At 41.3% G+C, this 16515-nt stretch overlaps 1 long non-coding RNA gene across 5 annotated transcripts in view; it reads left to right on the forward strand.

Annotated features, from left to right (window-relative positions):
- Positions 1–16305, forward strand: part of LOC147376070 (uncharacterized) — a 174887-nt gene extending 158582 nt beyond the window's left edge. For all 5 annotated transcript variants that reach the window (XR_015160693.1, XR_015160695.1, XR_015160698.1 and 2 more), the window contains one exon: positions 16006–16305. This is a non-coding gene — a long non-coding RNA (uncharacterized LOC147376070). The remainder of the gene's footprint in view (positions 1–16005) is intronic.
- The last annotated feature ends 210 nt before the right edge of the window (positions 16306–16515 follow it).

The raw sequence follows: 16515 nt of genomic DNA on the forward strand, positions 1-16515 counted from the left end.
TCATGTTCTCACACGAATCCCTGTGTTTTCTTTCATAGCACTTATCACAAGTTGTAATTATGCTGTAATTGTTGTTATTGTTTGTTTTCTTCCCTGGAGTTCCACAAGAAGCAGAAAGGTGCTGTTTTGTTTTCTGCTTCATTTTGCTAGTGCCTTGGAGAGTGACTGGGATCAAGTGGGTAGACAATAAATGTTTCTTGAATAAACAACTTGTCCATAGTGGATCCAAGTTGGCACTTAAGGCCAATTCCTTTAAGTGCTCATTAAACATTTTGTAATAATCTACCCCAAATCTTCCAGGAGTCATTGAAGATTTGAAGATCATAGTTTTTAAGGTCTCATATTTTCCCATGTGAAAAACTTTGGAGGGTAAAATTTATTAATTATATAGATTTAATTTAAAAGTAGTACCAAATGTTTAGAATGAAACAGGCAAACAAACCAACCTGCTTTATGCCCTAGTCTTACTCTCTAAATAGGCAACTATTTTAAACTAAGCAGGTCTGGTCAATCCTTTATTATTTTTTTAAATTTATTTTTATTTGGAGGATAATTGCTTTCCAATGTGTTAGTTTCTGCTGTACACCAGTGTGAATCAGCTGTAAGTATACATATATCCCCTCTCTCTTGAGCCTCCTTCCTACTCCAACCACCGCCCCCCCACCTCTTTAGGTCGTCACAGAGAACCAGGCTGAGCTCTCTGTTATACAGCACCTTCCCACTAGCTTTGTATTTTACACATGGTAGTGTATATATGTCCATGGGGTCGCGAAGAGTCAGGCACGACTAAGCGACTTCCCTTTCACTTTTCACTTTCATGCATTGGAGAAGGAAATGGCAACCCACTTCAGTGTTCTTGCCTGGAGAATCCCAGGGACGGGGGAGCCTGGTGGGCTTCCATCTATGGGGTCACACAGAGTCGGACACAACTGAAGTGACTTAGCAGCAGCAGCAGCAGCAGTGTATATATGTCAGTGCCACTCTTTCAGTTCACCCCACCCTCTCCTTCCCCCGCTGGGTTCACAAGTTCATTCTCTATGTCTGCATCTCTATTCTTGCCTTGAAATAGATTCATCAGTACCATTTTTCTAGATTCTGTATATATGTGTTAATATACAATATTTGTTTTTCTCTTTCTGATTTACTTCACTCCGTATGACAGACTTTAGGTTCATTCCACTCATTACAACTGACTCAAATTCGTTCCTTTTTGTGGCTGAGCAATATTCCATTGTATATATGTACAACAATTTCTTTATCTATTCATCTGTCAGTGGACATCTAGATTGTATCCTCTGTCTTTAAAAGAAGCCCTTTGTCACTCTTGAAAATCAGTCCTTTACCCTCTGATACTTTTTCCATTGTCAATTTTTATAATATTTCTATTTGCGGTTTTTATAATATTAGCTATTTCTTTCACTACCTCTTGGTATCAGGATTAGAAATTTTAGTTTGTTCAACGTGGCAAAATATCTCAAATAAGCTCCCCATGGTGGTATTTCAAGTTTCTTACCTATGTTTGTCCTTCCTCTTCCAGCGTGAAAATTATTATTTTTTTAATTGAGCTATAACTCACAATCCAATCCACCTTTTGAAAAACATACCTTTTTTGATGAAGAGGGAGGAAAGAAAAGCAGACCTTATGTGGCTTACCAGCAGACATATGATTGCTTTCTAGTAGTGGTCTCTTGCCTGGGAGATGACCTGAGTTCCAAAGTCAAGGTAAGGAGGGAAGACAATAGTCACACTGACAGGGGGAGGAAGGAGAGTGCACGCATAGATTGTCTAGTCAGAAAGAAGGAGTGACTTCCTTTCAACAACTTCCTCTCATAACAAGTTTGTCGTTCCTTATTTCACAGCAAATGGTCTTCGGTCAAATATCATAGGCAGAACTAGATACAAATTATTTTGTATATAGTTTGGAGTTACTGCTACATAGGTCCTTTGTTTCCTATGTTGGTTGTGCTGGGTCTTTGTTGTGCACAGGATTAGTTGCCCTGTAGCATGTGGGGTCTTACTTCCCCGATCAGGGATGGAACCCGTCTCACTTGCATTGGAAGGTGGCGTCTTAACCACTGGATTATCAGAGGAGTACCCTCAGGTCCTTTGTAAGAACCTCTTGTACTCTAGACATTGTTAGATCCTTTGTAGTATCGTGTAAACATTAAAATATCACAGGCCAGGGAATTCCCTGGCAGTCCAATGGGTAGGACTCTGTGCTTCCACTGCAGGGAACACAAGTTCTATCCCTGGTCAGGGAACTAAGATCCTGAAAGCTACCAGGTCATAAATAAATAAATAAAATATCATATTCTAAATCAAATATGAAATTTTGCTATACAATTTTGACAACATTTTGGGTAATTTTTGTTTTGAAATTATTTAAACTACTATGAAAGCGAAAGTGGAGAGTGAAAAAGTTGGCTTAAAACTCAACATTCAGAAAACTAAGATCATGGCATCTGGTCCCATCACTTCATGGCAAATAGATGGGGAAACAGTGACAGACTTTATTTTGGGGGGCTCCAAAATCACTGCAGATGGTGACTGCAGCCGTGAAATTAAAAGACGCTTGCTCCCTGGAAAGAAAGTTATGACCAACCTAGACAGCGTATTAAAAAGCAGAGACATTACTTTGCCAACAAAGGTCCGTCTAGTCAAGGCTACGGTTTTTCCAGTGGTCATGTATGGATGTGAGAGTTGGACCGTAAAGAAAACTGAGTGCCAAAGAGTTGATGCTTTTGATCTGTGGTGTTGGAGAAGACTTTTAAGAGTCCCTTGGACTGCAAGGAGATCCAACCAATCCATCCTAAAGGAAATCAGTCCTGAATATTCATTGGAATGACTGATGTTGAAGCCAAACCCCAATACTTTGGCTACCTGATGTGAAAAACCAACTCATTTGAAAAGACCCTGATGCTGGGAAAGATTGAAGGCGGGAGGAGAAGGGGATGACAGAGGATGAGATGGTTGGATAACATCACCAACTCAACGGACATGAGTTTGAGTAAACTCCAAGAGTTAGTGATGGACAGGGAGGCCTGGTATGATGTTGTCCATGGGGTCGCAAAGAGTTGGACACGACTGAGCGACTGAACTGAACTGAAACTATTAGAAGTAATGTTTAATTTATGTTTGCTTATCGTTCCTCAGAGATTATGCAATCTTATGAATTTATGTAGATGAAATAAAATCTAGCCTTCACATGCCTTTCAAACATAATGCATTTATTTTGATTAATTTTATAATTGATAAACTTCACATGATACATGTGTGGACATTTGTTTTATTCATTTCAAAAAATTGTGCAGAGATATACCTTTGTTTTAAATGTTAGTATTTTAAATACATTTAAATACACTATAAATACATTTAAAAATGCATTACATAAATTCACAGAAACCCAATTAACCCAGAAAAGTACAAATAAAAAAGTAAAATCCTTTTTCCTAGCTGGTGTTCCCATTTTCTAGAGTCTAGAAGCCACCACTGTTGATAGGGCCTTGTGTGTCCTTCCAGAAATTTTGCATGCATATCCCAGCATGACAATGAAAAAAATTAGTAGTCGATTTAAGAAATAAATGGAAAACTTTGTTCAGGCCAACCTGCAAATTATTACCCAGGAGATAAAGGAAATGGCAACCTGCTCCAACATTTTTGCCTGGAGAATCCCTTGGACAGAGAAGCCTGACGGACTACAGTCCACAGGGTGGCAAAGCGTCAGACATGACTGAAACAACTTAGCATACATGCAGCGTTCTGAGAGCTCTGAGGACTATTCTGCATCTTGAAGGTCAAAGCATATATAAATATATAAGTTTTTTGAGACAAAGGGTTATACATCAAAATAATATATTGACAGTTTACATAGTCCAACAAGGTGAGTAGTGGCTTATTGTGACCCCTTACAGGATTGAGAAAGGAATGTTATCTCCTAAGGTGTTACCTGTTGGTACCAGGAGGAAATAGCTTTTTTTTTGGTGAATAAGCATTCCTGTGTCTTCTAAGGGGATCTAGTTAATGTATAACGCAGGTGCACAAGGCATGCTAAAGGGGAAGGGGTGGTGGCTCAAACAGGCAGGGAGAGAATTTTATGTTTAACATTTTTCTTGTCCTGTCTTAAAAATAACTTTATTTCATCAATTCTCTCTTTTGATAATTAATCAAAAGGTGATCAAATATTTGGTCCCTTGATGCTAGGATGGTTGGTTACCTCCTGTGGTATACCATGTCCCTCGATGCTGGTTCCTCATAGCCCAGTTCTTTCTTTTCTTTTAGGGGAGTTGTACTGGTAGGATGTCTGGCAAGGACTGACAGTTAATTTCAAGTGGTCCAATAGGACTTATGCCAATTTTCCCTTGCATGTATACTGTGCATGTCCATTATTTTATAGAGAATATGGATGTGATTAATAGTTTCAAATGGTTTGGATATGTTCTAAATGGGAGTAGGTGATACACAACATAAAGGCAAGAAACTACTATTAATATTTTTTAGGTTACACAAACTGTTATTAAAATGTAGGAGTAACTATCATTAGCAAAGATTTAAGCCAACATCCGCCTGAATCAAACCATCTTCCTAACATTTCACTTAAACTGGAAAGAGGATCATTCAGAGTGGAAATTTGATTTTTCTTATGTGTCATAAGGCAGGTTACATTAGAAGACTCATCAGGTATAAAAACACAAATCTTGAAGGTCAAAGCATATATAAATATATGTGAATATATTCACTGTGTGTGATAGTGCAAGTTGCCCCTGTAGGACTGCTTTCCTCATCATGGAAACTTCTTAACTGAACAAACTAATGACTTGGTTTCATGCGTGCATGCTCAGTTTCTAAGTTGTGTCTTTGTGACCCCATGAACTGTAGCCTACAGGCTCCTCTGTCCATAGAATTCCCAAGCAAGAATACTGGAGTGGGTTGTCATTTCCTTCTCCAGGGGATCTTCCCAACCCAGGGATCGAATCCATGTCACCTGCTTGGCAGGCCGGAAGCCATCTGACAAGCCCAATGATGGTTACTACCATTTAAAGCTTACTGGCTGAATTTTGTTGATGCCTCTTTATAAATAATGACATATTCTATTCCAAGTGAAGGAACAAATATCATGACCCAATAATCATACCACTGAAACACTAATTGAACAGGTGTGTATAGTAAGTCGCTTCAGTTATGTTCGACTCTTTGCAATCCTATGGACCGTAGCCCACCAGGCTCCTCTGTCCATGGAATTCTCTAGGCAAGAATTCTGGGGTGGATTGCCATCCCTTCCCAACCCAGGGATCGAACCCATCTTTCACGTCTCCTGTATTGGTAGGCAGGTTCTCTACCACTAGCACCACCTGGGTAGCCCAATTGAACCTAGCAGGCCAAATTAAAGACAGGTTGGCAGGGACTATTTTCAAGGCTACCCATAGGTGACCTTGAGCCTAAGGAAAACCAATTGTTCATCTTCCTAACCAACCTGGGAATAGCTAAGGCCATAAATTTGTTCCATAAATCTATTGGGTCCTGTTAGGAGCTACTCAATATATTTAATATCTAGTGAAAAGGAATATTTATAGATAGATTAAACATAAGAGTTTAATGTAAGAGTGTCCCATTTCATAAGAGTGATTATCATCAGTACTTGCATGGTACCAGAATTCCTTTCTTCTAAGCTAAAATCGATAAGGGCCTTCCAATTAGAACCTTGGAGAGGAGAGATCCACTGAGGCAACCCAGAAATACTGGACATAGGTAATCAACCATAAATCTAGCAACTGGGTTGATTTTTGACATTTGCATAAGCCTGAGCTCAAGAAAGTAATGTTTGGTTCACAAACAAAAGTGTGATCAAGTCTCAAAGTAATTATTACACAGGTCTGGTTCGGTATCTTGGAAGCTGTCTACTTCGGATGTTGTCTTCTTCTTGTCCTGGTCTGGTACTGCTGGTCTCAGTCTAAGAGGGTGTCAGAAACAGGAGTTTCAGTCCATTTAAGAGAGAAGACCTGATATGGCCCCTTCCAACAAGGCTGTGGACAGTCCTTTATCTGATGTCTTTTCCAATGTGAATAATCTTCTGGTTGCAGGTCATGAGGCATCTGATCTGTATCCAAAAATAGATTACTGTGATAAACTTCAGAAATAAACATAGAGTATCCTTTTAATAATTCAATTAAGGGGCTTCTCTGGTGGTACAGTGGTTAAGAATCCACCTTCCAATGCAGGGGATGTGGATTTTATCCCTGGTCAGGGAACTAAGATTCTCACATACCACAGGGCAACCAAGCTCACATGCCACAACCACTGAGCCTACCTTCCACAGCTAGAGAGAAGTCCACAAGCTGAAAAGAACCTGTTAGCCACGACTAAGGCCTGATACAGCAAAAATAAATAAATATTTTTAAAAATAAGTCTTAAAAAAATTCTATGAATCTTCTTGTAGATGAGGCATTTTTGCAAAGACATCAAAGTAATGTCTTAGAATGACAAAAGACTTTAAAGGTATAGCTAGCCTGGAAAATCCCGTGGATGGAGGAGCCTGCAAGCCTGCAGTCCATGGGGTCGCTGAGGGTCGGACACGACTGAACGACTTCACTTTCACTTTTCACTTTCATGCATTGCAGAAGGAAATGGCAACCCACTCCAGTGTTCTTACCTGGAGAATCCCAGGGACGGGGGAGCCTGGTGGGCTGCCGTCTATGGGGTCCCACAGAGTCAGACACGACTGAAGTGACTTAGCAGCAGCAGCAGAGATCTGATTACAATGCAATTGACAAAAAAACTTAGTTATTGCTATAACGTACAACATTTTAAGATCATAATTAGAATTATGACTGGTAGCATTATACCAGAACATATCCAATTTTAGAAATTTTATATAATTTATAAGAATATTTATATTAATGACATTTTATCCATACAGTGCAACCTGAGAAGGTTTATCTCCACTCCACTAGGCAATGCTTCCCATATAACCCAACATACCAAACAATCCTAATTGTTTAATCTCTCTCTGGGATGCTTCAGGGAGCGTCTAAAGTATCCCCAAATTAGCTGGAGGCAGGAAAGAATTTTGTGTTTAAAAATTTTCTTGTCCTAAAAAAAAAGTGCTTGCCCTGCCTTAAAATAAAAATAATTTTATTTCATATATACATCTATAAAAATACACAAATGGTATTGCATGATGTGTACAGTGCATCATGATATTTTTCACTTCCACTAATTACTATGGAAGTTTTTTTTTTCATACCTATGGATTTATTTCATTGTTTTCAAATGTTGTATAACATTCTGTAAGATGAACTATAATATATTGAGCTAGTGCCCTGTAAATATATCTTCTTAAAAAATGCTTGTCTTTTGGGGTATAGTGGCATTGTGGGTGACTTTTTCTGCCTTATATTTACAACAATATTAAAGCGTCTATGCTGTTCCTATAATTTTTTTTTTGCCATGTCACTTGACTTGTGGGATCTTAGTTCCCAGAACAGGGACTGAACAAAGGCCCTCAGCAGTTAACCACTGGACCACCAGGGAATTCCCTATAATTAGCTATTTTAATTTTTTTTTTTAAAAAAAAACATCTTTTAGGGTGTTGTTTGCAATAACAAAATTCAACAGGGGACTCTGGGATTCAGTAAAGACTGAGAAGGGGCATTTGAATCTACTCATTCAGGAATAGATAATGGCCCCTAATTACATTTTCAATAGAGGTCAAAACCAAATTATTGCAAGTTAAGAGGTGAATGTAATTGCCAGGCAGATAATTTGTTAGAGGAGTTTGCCAAAGATTGGTGAAAACAGGACAGACTCTTTAAAGAGCAGCAAAGTTGGGCAAAGGCTTTGTTCAAATTTGGAAAGGCACGGACAGAACAGGTGTAAGGTCTGCCTCCTTAGCTATTTTGATTATAAGCTTAAAGAAGACCTGATTAACAGTGGAGGGTTGATAGTGTTGCAGGAGGGGGGCCCCATCCAGGGCCCAAGAGTGGGCTCTTGTTTAACACTCAGAAATAAGTTGTCTGAGGAGACTCGCATGCTGACATAGCAAGAGGCGTTATTGGGAAGGGCGCCGGGGGTGGGGAGAATAGGAGGGTAAGGGGTACCCAGGAGGACTGCGCTGCCACATGGGTCACAGTCTTGGGTTTTATGGTGATGGGATTAGTTTTCTTTCTGGGTTGCATCTTGCCAGTCATTCTGACTCAGGGTCCTTCCTGGTGGTGTGCACATCACTCAACCAAGATAGATTCCAGCGAGAAGGATTCTAGGAGGACATATTGACTGGTGTCTATAGTCTCTCCTTTTGAGCTTTCCAGAATTCTCGTGGGTGCTGGCTAGTTCTGTGTCCTGACCAGGATCTCCTGTCCTACAATAGCTCATGCAAATGGTTACTGTGGTGCCTGGCCAGGGTGTGCTGTTTCCATTTCTCCTATCAGTAGCAGCCTAAGACAATGTCCTCACCTTTTTCTTTTTGTTGTTTTACTTGGTAAAAAGGGAGTGAAGGTAAAAGGTCCTCATAAATTATGATCTTGTGAGGTCAGTAACCAGGCACTTGGAAGGGGAGGAAGGCCTTCATCATAAATCCCTCACGGTTCACCCATAAGCAAAATCTAGTTTGTGTCAAGCTGGCTTCTTGGAAAATGTGAGGAAATCTATTATATTTAAAATCCTAAACTCATATTTGCCTCAGTGAGGGTCTTTTTGTTTTGTTTTTGACCGTGCCATGCAGCATGCGGAACCTTAGGTCCCCCCTGCTGCTGCTGCTACTGCTAAGTCACTTCAGTCATGTCCGACTCTGTGTGACCCCATAGACGGCAGCCCACCAGGCTCCCCCGTCCCTGGGATTCTCCAGGAAAGAACACTGGAGTGGGTTGCCATTTCCTTCTCCAATGCAGGAAAGTGAAAAGTGAAAGGGAAGTCGCTTAGCTGTGTCCAACCCCCAGCGACCCCATGGACAGCAGCCTACCAGGCTCCATCAATGGGATTTTCCAGGCAGGAGTACTGGAGTGGGGTGCCATTGCCTTCTCCGTACCAGGGATCAAACCCGTACCCCCTGCTTTGGAAGCACAGAGTCTTAACCTCTGGACCGCCAGGGAAGTCCCCTTGGTGAGGGTCTTTTGAAGAAGAAAATGGAGAGAACAAAATAACCAGAGAATATGAATTAGGTTGATAAACAGGAATGACTTAGGCAAAACTATGTACTTTGAGAGTTACCCTATTCTGGTGTAGTTCTAGAAGTCATGTCCTCATCTTTGTTTAATATGAGGATTAGCCCTCACTTGGGCGAATTTCCAGCTAGGTTAAAGGGGAAGGTGGTACCAGGTCAGTGAGGATATATTTAGGACAAAGCACTGGGCCTTAACACACACCTCAAATCACATCATTTTGAACAGGAAGGGTTTCCAGCCATCCCAGTTCCAGCCACTGCAGCACTGAAGGTGTGCCCTCAGGGAAATTCAGGATCAAGAAAAACAGGAAGCATTCTGTGCCTTGGGTATTAGCCTTAGTTAAGATGCATATCTAAGGAGTAATTTCAGTGAACCCAGATCCTTGCATCTTTCCAAAACAGAAGAGTGCTAAAATCACCAATCTGTAGTATCTGTTCTTTGTGATGAGCAGTAATCTTTTGATGTTTGACTACATGTTTCCAGCAAAAAACTCATATGCCCTGGGACTTCACTGGCGGTCCAGTGACTAAGACTCCACACTCTCAGTGCAGGGTGCTAGGGTTCAATATCTGGTCAGGGAACTAGATCCCACATGCCACAACTAAAGATTCCACATGCTGCAGTGAAGATCAAAGATCCCATGTTCCACAACTAAGACCTGGTGCAGCCAAATAAATATTAAAACAAAACAGAAAAACAGGGGCTTCCCTGGTAGTTCAGTGGTAGAGAATATGCCTGCAAATGCAGGAGAATATACAACTAAGCCGGTGTGTCACAACTCTTGAGCCTGGGCTCTAGGACCCAGGAGCCACAACTGCTGAAGCCCATATGCCCTAGAGCCCTTGCTCCACAGCAAGGCTTCTTGAGGAGAAGCCTGAGCACTGAAATTAGACAGTAGCCCCCCTGCTTGCTGCAACTAGAATAATGCCTTCATGGCAATGAAGACCCAACACAGCCAAAAATAAACTTAAAAAAAAAAAAAACAATAAAAATCTCATATACCCTGGCTTTCCCTTGACCTCTTTGGAACAGTTCCTCAGTTTTCTGAGAAGTTGTCTCCCAGGCTGTAGTACTCAGTTCAGTTCAGTTCAGTTGCTCAGTCGTGTCTGACTCTTTGCGACCCCATGAACCGCAGCACACCAGGCCTCCCTGTCCATCACCAACTCCCAGAGTCCACCCAAACCCATGTCCATTGTGTCGGTGATGCCATCCAACCACCTCATCCTCTGTTGTCCCCTTCTCCTCCTGCCCTCAGTCTTTCCCATCATCAAGGTCTTTTCAAATGAGTTAGCTCTTCGCATCAAGTGGCCAAAGTATTGGAGTTTCAGCTTCAACATCAGTCCCTCCAATGAACACCCAGGACTGATCTCCTTTAGAATGGACTGGTTGGATCTCCTTGCAGTCCAAGGGACTCTCAAGAGTCTTCTCCAACACCACAGTTCAAAAGCATCAATTCTTTGGCACTCAGCTTTCTTTATAGTCCAACTCTCACATCCAAACATGACTATTGGGAAAACTATGGCCTTGACTAGACGGACCTTTGTTAACAAGGTAATGTCTCTGCTTTTTAATATGCTGTCTAGGTTGGTCATAACTTTCCTTCCAAGGAGTAAGCGTCTTTTAATTTTATGACTGCAGTCACCATCCGCAGTGATTTTGGAATACAGAAAAATAAAGTCAGCCGCTGTTTCCACCGTTTCCCCATGTATTTGCCATTAAGTGATGGGACCGGATGCCATGATCTTAGTTTTCTGAATGTTGAGCTTTAAGCCAACTTTTTCACTCTCCTCTTTCACTCTCATCAAGAGGCTCTCTAGTTCTTCTTCACTTTCTGCCATAAGGGTGGTGTCATCTGCATATCTGAGGTTATTGATATTTCTCCCAGCAATCTTGATTCCAGCTTGTGCTTCATCCAGCCCAGTGTTTCTCATGATGTACTCTGCATATAAGTTAAATAAGCAGGGTGACAATATACAGCCTTGACATACTCCTTTTCCTATTTGGAACCAGTCTATTGTTCCATGCCCAGTTCTAATAAGATCTTTGAAGCAAACAACTCAAAAATTTTAGGTTGTGCATTGTTCTGCAGTTGATACCCTGTAATGAGCATTCTCTTCTAACACCTAGAATCCTCTGTGTTTAGGTTGAGTCAAGGCCTCTGAATACTCTCTGGTGGCCAGGCTAGCTGTGTGGAAAGGGGAGGGGAGCTGGCAGGTGAAGGGCTCAGAGGAGGAGGAAAAGTGACTTTTCATGTTACCTTTTCATATTTTGAATCTCTTGATTTTTTTTATTATGGAAATATTTCATTCAAAAATATAAGTTGTTTTAAAGACTTGATTAAGGGAGGGGTGAGAGGAAGGCTCAAGAGGGAGGTGGTATGTATATACATACAGCTGATTCATGCTGTTGTACAGCAGAATGTAACACAACATTGTAAAGCAATTATACTCCAATTAAAAAAAAACTTGATTAACACAGAGAAGAGAAATTTGGTTTTGTTTTCTGGTCAGCATGGGCTCCTGGATTTACTTCATTTCATTCCTACTTCTTCATTTGATCTGTAATTTCATAATGTGATGTTTTAGTTTAGGGCCCTCTCCCTGCAAACCACATCTCCAACCCAAATTAACTAAACAAGTCAGCTTTTCTTTCACCACATCTTTGTTTCCCATCAGCAAACAAAACATCTTGCTAAACACAGACTAACCACCTGAAGCCTGACAACTGAATTACAGGCAGACGCCAGCCCTGCCTGCTATTAGCTGCATGACCTTCAGCAGGGTGCTCATAAAACATTCTGGAATTTGGTTGCTTCATATGGGGCTGAGGAAGGTGCACTCACGAGGTTAGAGGTCAAAGGGCCTAGACTCACTTTTTGGTTCTGCCACTTGGTTGCTCTGTAAACCTGGGCATGCTGCTTGGCCTATGAGCTTCAGTTTTTTTTAAAAAAATAGCGATGAATCTTCTTTCCAGGGAGGTTGTGAAAGTGAAATAAGAAATGTCAATGTACCTGCTGTCTAGAACAACTGGGCTCTCAAATCTTATTAGTGTCTTTTCCTTCCTCTTTACCTTATTTCCAGTTTTGTTTTAAATTGGTAAAATGAGACTTTGTGAACTTTGTAAAGCCTGCCTGTGACTCAGGCCCTCTGCCTTTCATAGTGCTTCACAAACTGTGAAGCAGAATTTTGTGGTTGTTTTGGCACCAGGCAGACTTGGGCCCCAGGCTGTGAATTTCTCTGTCCTCTCTAAATTGTGTTTGAATTCCAGAGGAGAGCTCTGTTTTTCTAGGTGGAAATTAGGTAAACTTTTCCAGGAGCTTGCCCCAGGCATCACGCTGGGGGCTGGGAGCTCCCTCTGCTAGATCTTCCCAACGTTTTCTCTGGGCTCAGCAACGCCAAGCCACCTGAGTTGTCGGGTAGGTATTGTTCTTAGAAGCCACCTGGATGCTGGCTCAGTCTCTCTCAGGACAAGAGAAGCTGCTTAGACCTTTGAAACATATCATTGAAAACCTATTCACACTTACAGGGAAGCCAAACTGATAAGGATGATAAGGATGATGAGGATGATGACAATAATAATAAGCCCTACCTGCTGCTCACTATGTATATATACTATGCTATGGGAGAAGCCAGGATGCCTTCAGCCTAGTCACTTGAATTAATTTTTAAAGCTTTTATTGTATTTCTAGCTTTTCTGAAGTTTTCCTCCTACAGCACATGAAAGTGTAAGATCATAGTTTTAAACTTAGCCATACCAAGATGAGGAAAGAGAGAAGACAGTTAACCCCAAAATTAGTGAAGTGAAAGTCACTCAGTCATGTAGTTTAGAAATGAGCCAGAGGTACACATGGAAGTTTAGAAGACTACATTAAGACACTTGACAGGGAAAAGATAAAAAGAAAGAAAGAAAAGAGACACTTGGGGGAGTTCCCTGGTGGCCTAGTGGTTAGGATTTCTGGTTTTCATTGCTGTGGCCCAGGTTCAATCTCTGGCTGGGAACCTGAGATCCTGCAAACTGCTAGGTGCAGCCAAAAAAAAAAAAAAAAGGAGTAAGAAAAAGACACCTGGCATTGCCATTCAGAGGATTTGTAAGGTTTATTAAACAGCAACTCTCCCTGGCCCTCAGCATTTTTGTCTTAAGATGAGGGGGATTGGTATCAAACCCTCCCTAGCTCTGACTTTCCTAGGCCAGATGCTTACAAAGAAGTTCTTTTGTTTCAACCATGTCCTTTCCCATGAGCAAGGGGGAAGAAAGAAAGGATCCCAATTTTTATATTTTATAGAGCAAATAGCCTATGCCAGGCACTGCATGAGCTATTTTGTTTACATTAATGTATACATTAACTCCTAGAACAGCATTGCTCTGTTAATTTGGCCAGTGGTCTTAAAATGGGGGTGGCAGTGGGAGTGCATTGCCAGCAGTACCATCACAATGTTCTCTTATTTCTGTCTTATCAAGAAAACAAGAAAGTAGGGACTTCCCTAGTGGTCTGTTGCAGGGAAAAGCCAATTCTGACTCCATGTTGGAATTGTTTCTTTGACTTGCTTTTTGTTGCTTTTGTTGTTATAATCATACATAATGGTCTGTCTCAGAGAATCTTGCCCTTCTGCCTGACTGGTAAACTAAACTGCCTTTGTTCAGAACCCTGCCCTCCCTTTAGATGGCAAGAATGAAGAAATTAATACATTCCCTGCCTGAGGCTTGCCATTCTAGGAGATATTTGCAAGATTAATGGCCACCTCCCCCAACCATCTTCGATCTATAAAAAGAACCTGACATCCAGCTCCAGATAAGATGGTTATTTTGAGTTAGTCTGCCATTTTCTTGGTCAGCCAGCTTTCTGAATAAAGTCAAATACCTTGCCTCAACACCTCCTCTCTCATTCATTGGCCAGTCCTGCAGTGAGCAGAGGGAGTTTGGAGTCAGTGACAGTTCAGTGGTTAAAAATTCTGTCTTCCAATGCTGAGGACATGGATTCAATCCCTGGTTGCCAAGATCCCACATGTCTCGAAACTAAGCCTGTCCACCACAAGAGACCGTATGTGCCGCAGTAAGACCCAACGCAACCAAATAAATATTAAAAAAAAAAAAGTAATTAATAAACATAAATGGATAGACAGAAGCATGTATACATATGTATTTATTACAAATAACATATTTTCATGTGGTACATAATTTAAATTTTACATTGAGGTGCAAAATTAAAAAACAAAAGGAGTTGAAACTATATGCTGGACATTGGCAGTAAGATAATCCCAGTTAATCTACCAAGCATATTTTATTGGGGTTAACTGAGAGTTCATAATATGTCCAAATGAAGTTTCATGTATAAATCACAGGTGAACTGTTTCCCAATCCATCCTTTCTGTCCTTTTCCCTACTTAAATTGCACGTGGGGAACTTATCTGACAGTTCAGTGTTTAAGAACAAGGCCGGGGGCTCTTTGATCCCAGCTGGGGGAACTAAGATCCCACAGGCTTTGTGGCCTGAATAAAAAAAAAAAAAGAAAATGTAATTCACTAAATATTCTCATTGTAAAGTAATCAGAAAGCATAGAGAAAAGACTTCTGGGCTGTTCTCCCCTCTGCCCTCCTCCCCACCCCCAACCCTGAACTTACTCACCCACTTATCCAGGCCTCTCCTCAGAGAGCCACAATTATTTACTTTTTTTTGGAGTGGGGGTGCTGTACTAGGCCTTCATTCCTGCACAGGCCTTTCTCTAGTGGCGGCAATCAGGAGCTAATCTCTAGTTGTGCTGCTCAGGTTCTCATTGCAGTGGCTTCTCTTGTGGAACATGGGCCCTAGAGTGCTCAGGCTTCAGTAATTGCGGCTCCTAGGCTCTAGGGTGCGACTTCCCTTTCACTTTTCACTTTCATGCATTGGAGGAGGAAATGGTAACCCACTCCAGTGTTCTTGCCTGGAGAATCCCAGGGACGGGGGAGCCTGGTGGGCTGCCATCTATGGGGTCGCACAGAGTCGGACACGACTGAAGTGACTTAGCAGCAGCAGCAGCAGCAGGCTCTAGGGTACAGGCTCAATAGTTGTGGCTATTGGGCTTAGTTGGTCTGAGGCATGTGGGATCTTCTCAGAGGGATCGAACCCAAGTCTCCTGCATTGGCAGGAGGATTCTTTACCACTGAGCCATCAGGGAAGTCCCACAATTCTCTTTTAGATGTGTATTCCAGCTCTATAAAAAGTAAAGTTTCATCATTGATATCCTTAAGTCCTTGCTTTAAGGAAAAAAAAGAGAGAGACTGGAAAGAGTAAGGGGAAAATGGAACTCAGTAACCTACAAAACTTTTGGGCAGGATGTTTTTAAAATGCACGTTCAGAATGGGAACTTGAACTGTGCCTTGAACTTTCCAGCATGAGCATCTGGCTACCCCCACCTTGGTAAATACTGCTGATTGACTGTCTCTGGCACTGGCCCACCTGCCAGGGACAGTCAAACACAGGAAAGCTGACAAATTACCAGCATCTTTCACTTTTTCATTTTTATTCTTTATATTTATCAGTCTCCCATACTCGGATGATGGCTGAGAATGGGAGTTTCTCTTACACACAGTAGCAGAGACAGTTTCTCTTTTTCTCTTTCTTTTCTAAAGGACAATGTCAAGGACGTGTCAAAGCCAGGTCAGTAAATGTTACATCAGAGATACTGCTGCTATATTTACTCCCACTTGCCCTTCAAGCAAAGTAATTTATATGATGAAAAACAGCAGAGACAAACCGACCTGGGTATCTTCAGAGAAAGAAAGCATTGAATTTTAAAGCTGTGTGTGGTCTTGGCATTGCAGTTAATTTCTCTGTGGACTAAATTTCCTTTTTCTCTCTTTTCCCACCTTTTTAGAATTCTCTCCGAAGAAAGAGTTAAAGAGACATGGTACTTCATCCCAGGCCTGCAGACCTGCAGTTGCTATTCAGGATTCAATTCATTCCAGGCTGTCACCATAGCCTTGAGATGAGAGAGACTAAACAGACAGGAGAATGACGAGCAGAATTACCACCAGATTGGCTTCTGTTCCACTCCCACCCTGAAGCCCTCTCTGGGAGTTTTCATTCTTCAAACCTCAGTTTTCTGCTTTTTAATCAATTTTGTTTGCATATTGTTTGGAGAATAAATATTAATAAGGTCTTGTGGGGAAAGAAAGGTTATTCAGTTTTGACTCCATTCAATAATCATTTCTTTCTTAAAAAATTGAAGTACAGTTGATGTTGGGTTTCCAGATGGCTAAGTGGTAAAGAATCCACCCACCAATGAAGGAGACATGGATTCAATCCCTGGCTCAGGAAGATACCCTGAGAAGTAAATGGCAACCCACTCAAGTATTCTTGTCTGGGAAATCCCATGGACAGAGGA

The sequence above is a fragment of the Bos grunniens genome, chromosome 3 (genome assembly GCF_055505025.1).
Source record: "Bos grunniens cultivar Pamir isolate PY7600 chromosome 3, Bosgru_T2T1.0, whole genome shotgun sequence".
In the NCBI taxonomy this organism is placed as follows: domain Eukaryota; kingdom Metazoa; phylum Chordata; class Mammalia; order Artiodactyla; family Bovidae; genus Bos; species Bos grunniens.